Source organism: Pan paniscus, chromosome 2 (genome assembly GCF_029289425.2).
Source record: "Pan paniscus chromosome 2, NHGRI_mPanPan1-v2.0_pri, whole genome shotgun sequence".
Lineage (NCBI taxonomy): Eukaryota > Metazoa > Chordata > Mammalia > Primates > Hominidae > Pan > Pan paniscus.
Window position 1 is genome coordinate 138568070 of NC_085926.1, and position 14798 is coordinate 138582867.

Here is a 14798-nt window from a genome sequence, read left to right on the forward strand (position 1 = left end):
AAGGGCTGGGTGCGCTGGCCCCAGCCAAGGTGGGTGGATCATGAGGTCAGGAGATTGAGACCATCCTGCCCAACATGGTAAAACCCCGTCTGTACTAAAAATACAAAAATTAGCTGGGTGTGGTGGTGCATACCTGTAATCCCAGCTACTCAGGAGGCTGAGGCATGAGAATCACTTGAACCCAGCAGGCGGAGGTTGCAGTGAGCTGAGATCGCGCCACTGCACTCCAGCCTGGCAACAGAGTGAGACTCTGTCTCAAAACAAACAAACAAAGAAACAAACAAACAAAAACAAACAAAAGCTGAGAGATTTCATCAACACCAGACCCATCCTACAAAAAAATCCTAAAGGGAGTTCTTCAATCTGAAAGAAAAGGACATTAATGAGCAATAAGAAATCATCTGAAGGTACAAAACTCACTAAATATATAGAAAAATAGAATATTATAACACCATAACTGTGATATATAAGATACTCATATCTGGAGTAGTAAGACTAAAAGATGAACCAATCAAAAATAATAACTGCAAAAACTTTAAGAAATAGTACAATAAAATATAATTAGAAACAACAGTGGAATGAATTTAAAGAGTTGTATCAGTTTTCTCTTTGGCTTTCTTATGCATTCATTATTAATTTGTCATCGGTTTAAAATTTGGGATTGGAGGTCAAGATGATCAATTAGAAGCAGCTGCAGTCTGTGGCACTCACAGAGAGGAATGAAAAAACAAGTGAATCCAGGATCTTCAACTGAAATATCCAGGTTCTCACATTAGAACTGACTAGGCAAACAACTCAAAGAAAAGCAGGGTGGGGTGATGGCCCACCCAGGAGTGGCACACAGCCAAAGAAACCCCCACCCCCAGCCAAGGGAAGCAGTGAGTAATTGTGCAGCCTGGCCCAGGAAACCACACTTCTCCACAGAGCTTTGCAACCCACTGATCAGGGGATCCCCTCATGAGCCCACACCACTAGGGCCTTGGGTCTGCTACACAGGGCTCTGTGAAGTCTTGGCAGAGCAACCACTCAGGCACACACAGAGACCCAGGAGTTTTATATTCTCCATCCCCAGGATCTCCAGCAAGGTGGAATATCTGTCTATACGTATCACTAGGAAGGGGACTGAATCCAGGGAGCCAAGCAGCACTCTTCTGTGGGCCCCACTTCCACATCACCTCACAAGATGAGAACCACTGGCTTGCAATTCCAGCTAGCCAATGGCAGCAGGCTGAAATCTTCCTGAGAGGTGACTGAGTTTCCAGAGAAAGGGGTGGTTACCATCTCTGAAGTTTGATAGACTCAGCCATTCCAGCCTGCCAGTGTTGGAGAACCCAAAGAGCCTGGACAAGGAAATGTTCCCCAAAAGGCAGCACAGTTGCCTTGCCAGACTGTGGTCAGACTGATTCCTTAAGAGGGAACCCAATCCATTCCTCCTCACTGGGCAGGACTTCTCTGTGGGGGCTTCAGCCAATCCAGCCACGGATAGAGCTCTGATCTCTCCCTGTGACAGAGCTCCCAGTGGGGAGGGGCAGCTGCCATCTCTGTGGTTCAATAGATGCAGCCATTCCAGGCTTTGAAGAACCCAAATGGTCTAGACAAGGAAGGGTCCCCCCACCAACAACACAGGACACCTGCTCTACAAAGAAGTAGACAGACTGTGTCTTTAAGCAGGTTCCCTGATCCCATTCCTTGTGACTTGGTGAGAACTCCTAACAGGGGTCTCCTGCCACCTCTTACAGGCATGCTTGGGCTGGCAACAGGTCAGTACCCACCTGGAACAAAGTTTCCAGATGAACGATCAGGCTGCCCTCTTTGCTGTTTCCCAGGCTTCACTGGTGACATCTCCAGGTATGGGAAAAACCAAGGCAACTAGGGTCTGAAGTGGACCCCCAGAAAACCAAAGTAGTCCTATGGAAGAGTGGCGTGTTAAAACACACAGACAAACAAACAGAAAACAAAAACAACATCAACAAAAAAATACCCCACAAAAACCTTATTCAAAGGTCAGCAACCTCAAAAACTGAAGGTAGATAAGCCCACAAAGATGAGAAAGAATCAATGCAAAAATGCTGAAAACTCAGAAATCAAGAGTGCCTCTTCTCCTCCAAATGACCACAATGCCTCTCCAGCAAGGGCATAGAACTGGGCAGAGGCTGAGGTGGCTTAATTGGCAGAATTAGATTTCAGAAGATGGGTAATAATGAACTTCACTGAGCTAAAGGAGCATGTTGTAACCCAATGCAAAGCTAAGAATAATGATAAAGCAATACAGGAGCTCATAACCAGAATAGCCAGTTTAGAAAGAAATATAACTGACCTGATGGTGCTGAAAAACACAACATGAGAACTTCACAGTGCAATCACAAGTAGCAACAGTTTACAAGCCAGATTAGACCAAGCAGAGGAAAGACTATCAGAGCTTTGAAGACTATCTTTCTGAAATAAGACAAGCAGACAAGAATGGAGAAAAAAATAAAAAGGAATGAACAAAATCTCTGAGAAATATGGGATTATGTAAAGGGACCAAACCTACAATTGATTGGAGCACCTGAAAGAGATAGGGAGAATGGAACAAAATTGGAAACATACTTTAGGATATCATCTAGGAGAAGTTCCCCAATGTAGCAAGACAGGCCAACATTCAAATTGAGGAACTGCAGAGAACCCCAGTAAGAAACCCATGAGAAGGTCAACCCCAAAACACATAATTATCAGATCCTCCAAGGTGGAAATGAGAGAAAAAAAAATGTTAAGGGCAGCCAGAGAGAAAGGCCAGGTCACCTACAAAGGGAAGCCCATCAGACTAACAGCAGACTTCCCAGCAGAAACCCTACAAGCCAGAAGAGATTGGGGGTCAATATTCAACATTCTTAAAGAAAAGAATTTCCAACCCAGAATTTCATATCCAGTCAAACCTAAGCTTCATAAGTGAAGGAGAAATAAGATCCTTTTCAGACAAGCAAATGCTGAGAGAATTCATCACCACCAGGCCAGGCTTGTAAGAGCTCCTGAAAGAAACACTAAATAAGAAAGGAAAAACTGTTACCACCCACTACAAAAACAGGCTGAATTCCACAGACCAGTGACACTATGAAGCAACCAAATAAACAAGTCTGCAAAATAACTGGCCACCATCACAATGATGGATCAAATTCACACATCACAATACTAATCTTAAATGTAAATGGGCTAAATGCCCCCAATTTAAAGACACAGAATGGCAAGCTGGATAAAGAGCCAAGAGCCATCAGTATGCTGTCTTTAAGAGACCCATCTCACCTGCAAAGATGCACATAGGTTCAAAATAAAGGGATGAAGGAAATTTTACCAAGAAAATGGAAAATGGAAAAAAGCATGGGGTGCAATCCTAGTTTCTGACAAAACAGAATTTAAACCAACAAAGGTGAAAAAAAGACAAAGAAGGGCATTATGTAATGGTAAAGGGCTCAATTCAACAAGAAGAGCTATCTTAAATATATATGCACCCAATACAGGAGCACCCACACTCATAAAGCAAGTTCTTAGAAACCTTCAAAGAGACTTAGAGTCCCTTACAATACAATAATAGTGGAAGAGTTTAACACTCCACTGACAATATTAGATACATCATCGAGATAAAAAATTAAGATACTCAAGACCTGAACTCAGCTCTGGCTCAAGTGGACTTGATAGATATCTACAGGACTTTTCACCCAAAACAAGAGAATATGCATTCTTCTCATTGCCACATGGCACTTACTCCAAATTCATCACATAATTGGAAGTAAAACACTCCTCACCAAATGCAAAAGAACTGAAATTATAACAAACAGTCTCTCAGACCACAGCACAATCAAATTAGAACTCAAGATTAAGAATTTACTCAATGCAACTACATGGAAATTGAACAACCTGCTCCTGAATGACTCCTGGGTAGATAATGAAATTAAGGCAGAAATCAAGAAGTTCTTTAAAACTACTAATAACAAACAGACAATGTACCAGAATCTCTGGGACACAGTTAAAGCAGTGTTAAGTGGGACATTTATAGCACTAAATGCCCACATCAAAAAGCTAGAAAGATCTCAAATTGACATCCTAACATCACAACTAAAAGAACTAGAGAACCAAGAGCAAACAAACCCCAAAACTAGCAGAACACAAGAAATAACCAAGATCAGAGCTGAACTAAACTGAAGGAGATAAAGACAAAAAAAAAAATACTTTCAAGAAAAATTAATGAATCAATCCAGGAGCCAGTGTTTTGAAAAAAATTAATAAAATAGATAGACAGCTAGCTAGTCTAATAAAGAGGAAAAGAGAGAAGAATCAAATAAACACAATCAGAAATGACAAGGTGGATATCACCACTGATGCCACAGGAACACAAACAACCATCAGAGAATATTATAAACACCTTTATGCATATGAACTAGAAAATCTAGAAGAAATGGATAAATTTCTGGACACATACATCCTCCCAAAACTGAACTGGATAGAAATTGAATCCCTGAATAGACCAATAACGAGTTCTGAAATTTAGGCAGTAATAAATAGCCTACCAATAAATAGAAGCCTAGGACCAGAGAGATATACAGCTACATTCTACCAGAGATACAAAGAAGAGCTGGAGCCATTTCTACTGAAACTATTCCAAAAAAATGGAAAAAAAGGGACTCCTCCTTAACTCATTCTATGAGGCCAGCATTATCCTGAGACTGACATCTGGCAGAGATACAACAAAAAAAGGAAACTTCAAGCCAATAACCTTGATAAACCTCAATGCAAAAATTATCAACAAAATATTGGCAAACCAAATCCTGCAGCACATCAAAAAGCTTAGCCACCACGACCAAGTTGCCTTCATCCCTGGGATACAAGGTTGGTTCAGCATATGCATATCAATAAATGTGATTCATCACAAAAACAAAACCAAAGACAAAAAACACATGATTATCTCAATAGACACAGAATAGGCCTTTGATAAAATTCACATTCCTTCATGTTAAAAACTCTCAAACTAGGTATTGAAGAAACATACTTCAAAATAATAAGAGCCATCTATGACAAACCCATAGCCAATGTCATACTGAATGGGCAAAAGCTGGAAGCATTCCACTTGAAAACCGGCACAAGAAAAGGATGCCCACTTTCATCACTCCTATTCAACATAGTATTAGAAATTCTGGCCAGGCAAATCAGGCAAGAGAAAGAAAGACAGGGTATTCAAATAGGAAGAAAGGAAGTCAGATTATCTTTGTTTTTTTGAAGATGACCTAATCCTGTATCTAGAAAACCCCACTGTCTCAGCCCAAATGCTCCTTAAACTGATATCAACTTCAGCAAAGTCTCAGGATACAAAATCAATGTGCAAAAATTGCTGGTATTCCTATGCACCAAAAACAGGCAAAGAGCCAAATCATGAATGAACTTCCATTCACAACTGCCACAAAAAAATAAAATACCTAGAAATACAGCTAACAAGGGATGTGAAGGACCTATTTAAAGGGATCTACAAATCACTGCTCAAAGAAATCAGAGGACACAAATAAATAGAAAAACATTCCATGCTCGTGGATAGGAAGAATCAATATTATGAAAATGGTGATACTGTCTAAAACAATTTATAGATTCAATGCTATTCCCACTAAACTACCATTGACATTCTTCACAGAATTAGAAAAAAAACTATTTTAAACTTCATGTGAAACCAAAAAAGAGCCTAAATAGCCAAGGCAATCTTAAGCAAAAAGAACAAAGCTGGAAGTATCATACTACCTGACTTCAAACTATACTACAAGGCTACAATAACCAAAACAGCATGGTGCTGGTACAAGAACAGACACATAGACCAATGGAACAGAATAGAGGACTCAGAAATCAGACCACACACCTAAAACCATCTGATCTTTGACAAACCTGACAAAAGCAAGCAATGAGGAAAGGAGTCTCTATTCAATAAATGGTGCTGAGAGAACTGGCTAGCTATATGCAGAAAATTGAAACTGGACCCCTTTCTTACACCATATACAAAAATTAACTCAACATGAATTAAAGACTTAAATGTAAAACCCAAAACTTTAAAAACTCCAGAAGAAAATCTAGGCAATACAATTTAGGACATAGGCAATACCATTTAGGACATAGGCATGGGTAAATATTTCATGAGGAAAATGCCAAAAGCAATTGCAATAAAAGCAAAAATTGGCAAATGGAATATAATTAAACTAAAGAGCTTCTGCACAGCAAAAGAAACTATCATCAGAGTGAACAAACAACCTACAGAATGGGAGAAAAATTTTGTAATCTATCCATTTGACAAAGGCCTAATATCCAGAGTCTACAAGTACCTTAAATTGACAAGAAAAAAACCAAACAACCCCATTAAAAAGTGGGCAACAGACATGAACAGACACCTCTCAAAAGAAGACATACATGTGGCCAAAAAACACATGAAAAAAAAGCTCAATATCACTGATCATTAGAGAAATGCAAATCAAAACCACAATGAGATACATCTTATGCAAATAAAAATGGCTATTAAAAGGTCAAAATACAACAGATGCTGATGAGGTTGCAGAGAAAAGAGAATGCTTTTGCACTGTTAGTGTGAGTGGAAATTAGTTCAACTATTGTGGAAGAGTGTGGGGATTTCCCAAGGACCTAGAAGCAGAAATACCATTTGACCTAGCAATTTTATTACTGGGTATATACCCAAAGGAATATAAATCATTCTTTAATAAGATACATGCATCCATATGTTCTTTGCAGCACTATTCACAATAGCAAAGACATAGAATTAACCTAAATGCCCACCAATGACAGACTGGATATAGAAAATGTGATACATATACACCATGGAATACTATACAGCCATAAAAAGAATGAGATCATGTCCTCTGTAGGGACATGGATGGAGCTGGAAGACATTATCCTCAGCAAACTAACTCAGGGACAGAAAACCAAATACTGCATGTTTTCATTTATAAGTGAGAGATGAATGATGAAAACACATCGACACAAGGGGTAACAACACAAACTGGGTCCTGTCAGGGATGGATATCCTCAGGAAGAATAGCTAATGGATGCTGGGCTTAATACCTAGGTGATGGGATGATCTGTGTAGCAAACCACCATGACACATGTTTACCTATGTAACAAACCCACACATCCCGCAAATGTACCCCTGAACTTAAAAGCTGAGGGGAAACAATTGGGTTATAAGATATTATTTGCAAGCATCATAGTAACTTCTAGTCAAAAGACATACAACAGATACACAGAAAATGTAAAGCAAGAAATTAAAACAGGCCATCAGAGAAAATCACCTTCACTAAAAAGAAGACAGGAAGAAAGAAGGAAGACAAGACCACAAAACATCCAGAAAACAGATAACAAAGTGGCAGAAGTAAGTTCCTACTTACCAATAAGAACATTGGCGGTAAATGGACTAAACTCTCCAATCAAAAGACAGAGTGCCTGAATGGAATCTTTTAAAAGCAAGACCTAACAACCTGTTGCCTAGAAGAAACACATTTTACATATAAAGACACACATAGACTAAAATATAAAGGGATGGAAAAAGATATTTCATGCCAATGGAAACCAAAACAGAAAAGGAATAGCTACACTTATATCAGAGAAAATAGATTTCAGGACAAAAACTGTAAAAAAGTTACAAAGAAGGTTATAATATAATGATAAAGAGGTCAATTTAGAAAGATGATATAACAATTGTAACTATATATGCACCCAACACTAAAGCACCCAGACGTAGAAACTGGGTATAGAAGGAACATACCTCAACATAGTAAAAGCCATATACAACAAACCTATAACTAGTATCATACTGAATAAGGAAAAACCAAAAGAATTTCTTTTAAGATCTAAAGCAAGACAAGGATGCCCACTTTCGCCTCTGTTATTCAACACAGCACTAAAAGTCTTAGCTGGAGCAATCAGACAAGAGAAAGAAATAAAGAGCATCCAAATTGAAAAGGAAGAAGTAAAACTATCCTTGTTTGTAGATGATATAATCTTATATTTGAAAAAAACCTAAAGAGTCCACAAAAAAACTGTTAGATCTCATAAACAAATTTAGTAAAATTCTAGGATACAAAATCAATATATAAAAATCCGCAGCATTTCTATATGCCAACAGCGAACAATCTGAAAAAGAAATCAATAAAGTAATTCCATTTACAATAGCTATAAATGAAATTAAATACATAGGAAGTAACTTAACCAAAGAAGTAAAAGAGCTCTATAATGAAAACTACAAAACATTTATTGAAGAAAGTGAAGAGGAGACAAAAGATGGAAAGGTATTCCATATTCATGAACTGAAAGAATCAATATATTGTTAAAATGTCCATACTTCCCAAAGCAATCTACAGATCTAATGCAACCCTTATCAAGATACCAATAACATTTTTCACAGAAATAGAAAAAGAATCATCCAAAAATTTATATGAAACCTAAAAAGACCCAGAATAGCCAAAGCTGTCCTGAGCAAAATGAACAAAACTAGAAAAATCATATTGCCTGATTTCAAATTGTAACACACAGCTATAGTAACCAAAACAGTATGGTACTGACATAAAACAGAGACCAATGAAACAGAAAATAATCCACATACTTACAGTGAACTCACTTTCAAAAAAGGTGCCAAGAATGTACACTGGAGAAAAGACAGTCTTTTCAATAAATGGTGCCAGAAAACTGAATATCTTTATGCAGAAAAATGAAACTAGACCCCTATCTCTCGCCATATACAAAAATCAAATTAAAATCAATTAGAGACTTAAATCTAAGACATCAAACTATGAAACTCCTACAAGACAACATTGGGGAAGCTCTCCAGGACATTGTTCTGGGCAAAAATTTCTTAAGGAATACCCCACAAGCAGAGGAAACCAAGGCAAAACTGAACAAATGGGATCACATCAAGTTATAAACCTTCTGCACACCGAAGGAAACAATTAACAAAGTGAAGAGATAACCCACAGAATAAGAGAGAATATTTGCAAATTATTTATCTGATAAGGATTAATAACCACAATATATAAGGAGCTCAAACAACATCTATGGGAAAACATCTAATACTGCAATTTAAAAATGGGCAAAAGGGGATCATGGCAGATGGGAGGCAAAACTAAATTGTAGCTCCACTCAGATGAACAGAGGAGCTTGTGGAGTCTCACATTATGAACTCTTACTCCAGAACCACCGCACAAGTAAGTCAGGAAAGCTGAGGGAACCCACATATCCATGGAAGAAAGCAGATTGCTCCTGCAGGACCCAGGAGACAGCCCAAATGCTATGCTGGTATCCATGGCTGAGAGACCCACAGACGGCTCACATCACAGGACTCTGTGCAGACAACCCCCAGTACCAACCCGGAGCCTGGTAAACCTGCTGGGTGGCTAGATTTAAAAGAGAGATAACAATCACTATAGCTTGGCTCTCAGGAAGCCACATCCCTAGGAAAATGGGCAGAGTACTACATCAAGGGAACACCGTGTGGGACAAAAGAATTTGAACAACAGCCTTGAGCCCTAGACATTCCCTCTGACAGAGCACACCCAAATAAGAAGGAACAGAAAACCAACTCTGGTAATATGACAAAACAAGGCTCATTAACACCCCCCAAAAATCACACTAGCTCACTGGCAACGGATCCAAACCAAGAAAAAAATCCCTGATTTACCTGAAAAAGAATTGAGAAGGGCAGTTACTAAGCTAATCAAGGAGGCACCAGAGAAAGACAAAGCCCAATTTAAGGAAGTTGAAAAAAATGATACAAGAAATGAAGGGAGAAATCTTCAATGAAATAAATAACATAGATAAAAAGCAATCAAAACTTCAGAAAAAATGGATGCACTTATTGCAATGCAAAATGCTCTGGAAAGCCTCAGCAATAGAATCAAACAAGCAGAAGAAAGAACTTAAGAACTCAAAAACAAAGTTTTCAAATTAACCCAATCCAACAAAGACAAAGGAAAAAAATAAGAAAATACCAACAAAGCCTCCAAGAAGTCTAGCATTATGTTAACCTAACAAGAATTATTATTCCTAGGAAGAAGAGAAATATTCCTGAGAAAGAAGAGAAATCTGAAAGTTTGGAAAACATATTTGGGGAAATAATCAAGAAAAACTTCCCTGGCCTTGCTAGAGATCTAGATATCTAACTACAAGAAGCTCAAAGAACACCTGGAATATTCACCGCAAAGAGATCATTGTCTGGGCACAATGTCATCAGGTTATCTAAAGTTGAGACAAAGAAAGGAATCTTAAGAGCTGTGAGGCAAAAGCACTGGAAAACCTATCAGATTAACAGCAGATTTCTCAGCAGAAATCCTACAAGCCAGAAAGGAATGGGGCACTATCAGCTTCCTTAAACAAAACAAATATCAGCCAAGAATTTTGTATCCAGTGACACTAACCTTCATTAATGAAGAAAAGATACAGTCTTTTTCAGACAAATGCTGAAAGAATTCACCACTACCAAGCCAGCACTACAAGAACTGCTAAAAGGAGCTCTAAGTCTTGAAACAAATCCTGGAAACACATCAAAACAGAGCCTTTTTAAAGCATAAATCTCAAAGAAACCATTAAAAAATACAATAAATGTATTCCAATGAATGGAATAGTACCTTCCATCTCAATATTAACGTTGAATGTAAATGGCCTAAATGCTCCACTTAAAAAATACAGAATTGGGTTGGGCACGGTGGCTCACTCCTGTAATCCCAGCACTTTGGGAGGCCGAGGTGGGCAGATCATGAGGTCAGGAGATCAAGACCAACCTGGCTAACACAGTGAAACCCTGTCTCTACTAAAAATACAAAAAATCAGCTGGGCATGGTGGCAGGCACCTGTAGTACCATCTACTCGGGAGGCTGAGGCAGCAGAATGGTGTGAACCCAGGAGGCGGAGCTTGCAGTGAGCCAAGATCGTGCCACTGCACTCCAGCCTGGGCAACAGAGCAAGACTCTGTCTCAAAAAAAAAAAATACAGAATTGCAGAATGGATAAGAATTCACCAACCAAATATCTACTGCCTTCAACAGACTCACCTAACACAAAAGGACTCACATAAACTTAAGGTAAAGGAGTGGAAAAAGATAGTCCATGCAAATGGACATAAAAAATGAGCAGGAGTAGCTATTCTTATATCAGACAAAACAAACTTTAAAGCAACAGCAGTTAAAGACAAAGAGGGACATTATGTAATGGTAAAAGGCCTTGTTCAACCGGAAAATACCACAATCCTAAATATATATGCACCTAACACTGGAGCTCCAAAATTTATAAAACAATTACTACTAGACCTAAGAAATGAGATAGACAGCAACACAATAATAGTGGGGGACTTCAATACTCCACTGACAGCAGTAGACAGGTCATCAAGACAGAAAGTCAAAAAAGAAACAATGGACTTAAACTATACCCTAGAACAAATGGACTTAACAGATATTTATACAACATTTTAACGAAAAACCATAGAATATATATTCTATTCGTCAGTACATGGAACTTTCTCCAAGACAGACCATATTATAGGCCACAAAATGAGCCTCAATAAATTTAAGAAAATTAAAATTATATCCAGCACTCTCTCAGACCACAGTGGAAGAAAACTGCAAATCAACTCCAAAAGGAACCTTCAAAACCATGCAAATACATTGAAATTAAATAAACTGCTCCTAAATGATCATTGGATCAAAAATGAAATCAAGATGGAAATTTAAAAATTTCTTTGATCTGACTGAATGACAATAGTAACACAACCTATCAAAACCTCTGGGATACAGCAAAGGCGGTGCTAAGAGGAAAGTTCATAGCCCTAAATGCCTTCAAGAGACACAAAAAGTCTGAAAGAGCACAAAGAGACAATCTAAGGTTACACCTCAAGAAACTAGAGAAACAAGAACAAATCAAACCCAAACCCAGCAGAAGAAAGGAAATAACACAGATCAGAGCAGAACTAAATGAAATTGAAACAAAAAACTTACAAAAGATAAATAAAACAAAAAGCTGGTGCTTGGAAAAGATAAATAAAATTGATGGACCATTAGCAAGATTAACCAAGAAAAGAAGAGAGAAACTCCAAATAAGCTCAATAAGAAATGAAATAGGAGATATTACAACTGACACTACTGAAGTACAAAAGATCATTCAGGGCTACTATGAACACCTTTACACACATAAACTAGAAAACCTAAAGGAGATGGATAAGTTTCTGGAAAGCTACAACCCTCCTGAATCAGTAAGAATTAGATACTGTGAACAGACCAATAACAAGCAGGGAGATTGAAACAGTAATTTTAAAATTACCAACAAAAAAAGTCCAGCACCAGACAGACTCACGGCTGAATTCTATCAGACATTCAAAGAAGAATTTGTACGAATCCTATTGACACTATTCCATAAGATAAAGAGGGAATCCTCCCTAAATCATTCTATGAAGCCAGTATTATCCCAATACCAAAACCAGGAAAGGACTTAACCAAAAAAAGAAAACTATAGCCCAATATCCCTGATGAACATAGATGCAAACATCCTTAACAAAATACTAGCTAACTGAATCCAACAACATATCAAAAAGATAATCCACCATGATCAAATGGGTTCCATACCAGGGATGCCGAGATGGTTTAACACATGCAAGCTAATAAATGTGATATACCACATAAGCAGAATTAAAAACAAAAATCACATGAACATCTCAATAAGTGCAGAAAAAGCATTCAACAAAATCCACCACCCTTTTATGATTAAAACTCAGCAAAATCAGCATATTAAGGGACATATCTCAATGTAATAAAAGCCATCTATGACAAACCTACAGCCAATATAATACTGAATGGGAAAAAGTTGAAAGCGTTCCCTCTGGGAAGTGGAAAAGGACAAGGATGCCCACTCTCACCACTTCTATTCAACACAGTACTGGAAGTCCTAGCCAGAGCCATCAGACAAGAGAAAGAAAGGGCACCTAAACCAATAAAGAGGAAGTCAAACTGTTGCTGCTTGCTGATGATATGATTGTATACCTAGAAACCCTAAAGACTCCTCCAAAAAGCTCCTAGAGCTGATTTTAAAAAAATTCAGCAAAGTTTTTGGATACAAAATTAACATACACAAATTAGTAGCTCTCTTATAAGCAAATGGTGATCAAGTGGAGAATGAAATCAAGAACTCAACCCCTTTTATAATGGCTACAAAAAATAAAACAAAATACTTAGGAATATACCTAACCTAGGAGGTGAAAGACCTCTACGAGGAAAACTACAAGACACTGCTGAAAGAAATCATAGACAACACAAACAAATGCAAACACATTCCATGCTCATGGATGGGTAGAATCAATATTGTGAAAATGACCATACTGCCAAAAGCAATCCACAAATTCAACACAATTCCCACCAAAATACCACCATCATTCTTCACAGAACTAGAAAAAATAATCCTAAAATTCATTTGGAACCAAAAAAGAGCCTGCATCATCAAAGTAAGACTAAGCAAAAAGAACAAATCTGGAAGGATCACATTACCCGACTTCAAACTATACCATAAGGCCATGTCACCAAAACAGCATGGTACTGGTATAAAAATAGGCACACAGACCAATGGAATAGAATAGAGAATGCAGAAACAAAGCCAAATACTTACAGCCAACTGATATTTGACAAAGCAAACAAAAACAAAGTGGGGAAAGAACACCTTATTCAACACATGGTGCTGGGATAATTGGCAAGCCACATGTAGAAGAATGAAACTTGATCATCTCTCACCTTTTGCAAAAATCAACTGAAGATGGATCACAGACTTAAATCTAAGACATAAAACTGTAAAAATTCTAGAAGATAACATCAGAAAAACCCTTCTAGACATTGGCTTAGGCAAGGATTTAATGACCAAGATCCCAAAAGCAAACGCAATAAAAACAAACATAAATAGCTGTGACTTAATTAAACTAAAGAGCTTTTGCATGGCAAAAGGAACCATCAGCAGAGTAACAGACAACTCACAGATGGGGAGAAAATCTTCACAATCTATACGTCCAACAAAGAACTAATATCCAGAATCTACAATGAACTCAAATTAGCAAGAAAAAAAAATCATCAAAAAGTGGGCTAAGGACATGAACAGACAATTCTCAAAAGAAGATTTACAAACTACCAACAAACATATGAAAAAAATGCTCAACATCACCAATGATCAGGGAAATGCAAATCAAAACCACAATGCAATACCACCTTACTCTTGCAAGAATGGCCATAATAAAAAAATAATAGATGTTGGCTTGGATGCAGTCAACAGGAAACACTTCTACACTGCTGGTGGGAATTTAAACTAGCACAAAATCACTATGGAAAACAGTGTGGAGATTGCTTAAAGAACTAAAAGTAGAACTACCACAAAAGCAATCCCACTACTGGGTATCTACCCAGAGGAAAATAAGTATAAGGAAAATTTCGTATAAGGAAAATTACACGAAAAAGATATTTGCATATGCATGTTTACAGCAGCACAATTCACAATAGCAAAAGTGTGAAACCAACCCAAATGCCTATCAATCAATGAGTGGATGAAGAAACTGTGGTATATATATATATATATATATATATATATATATATGACGAAATACTACTCAGTCATAAAAGGAATGAATTAATAGCATTTGCAGCAACCTGGATGAGACTGGAGAATATTATTCTAAGTGAAGTGACTCAGAAATGGAAAACCAAACATTGTATGTTCTCACTGATAAGTGGGAGCTAAGCTATGAGGATGCAAAAGGCATAAAAATGACAC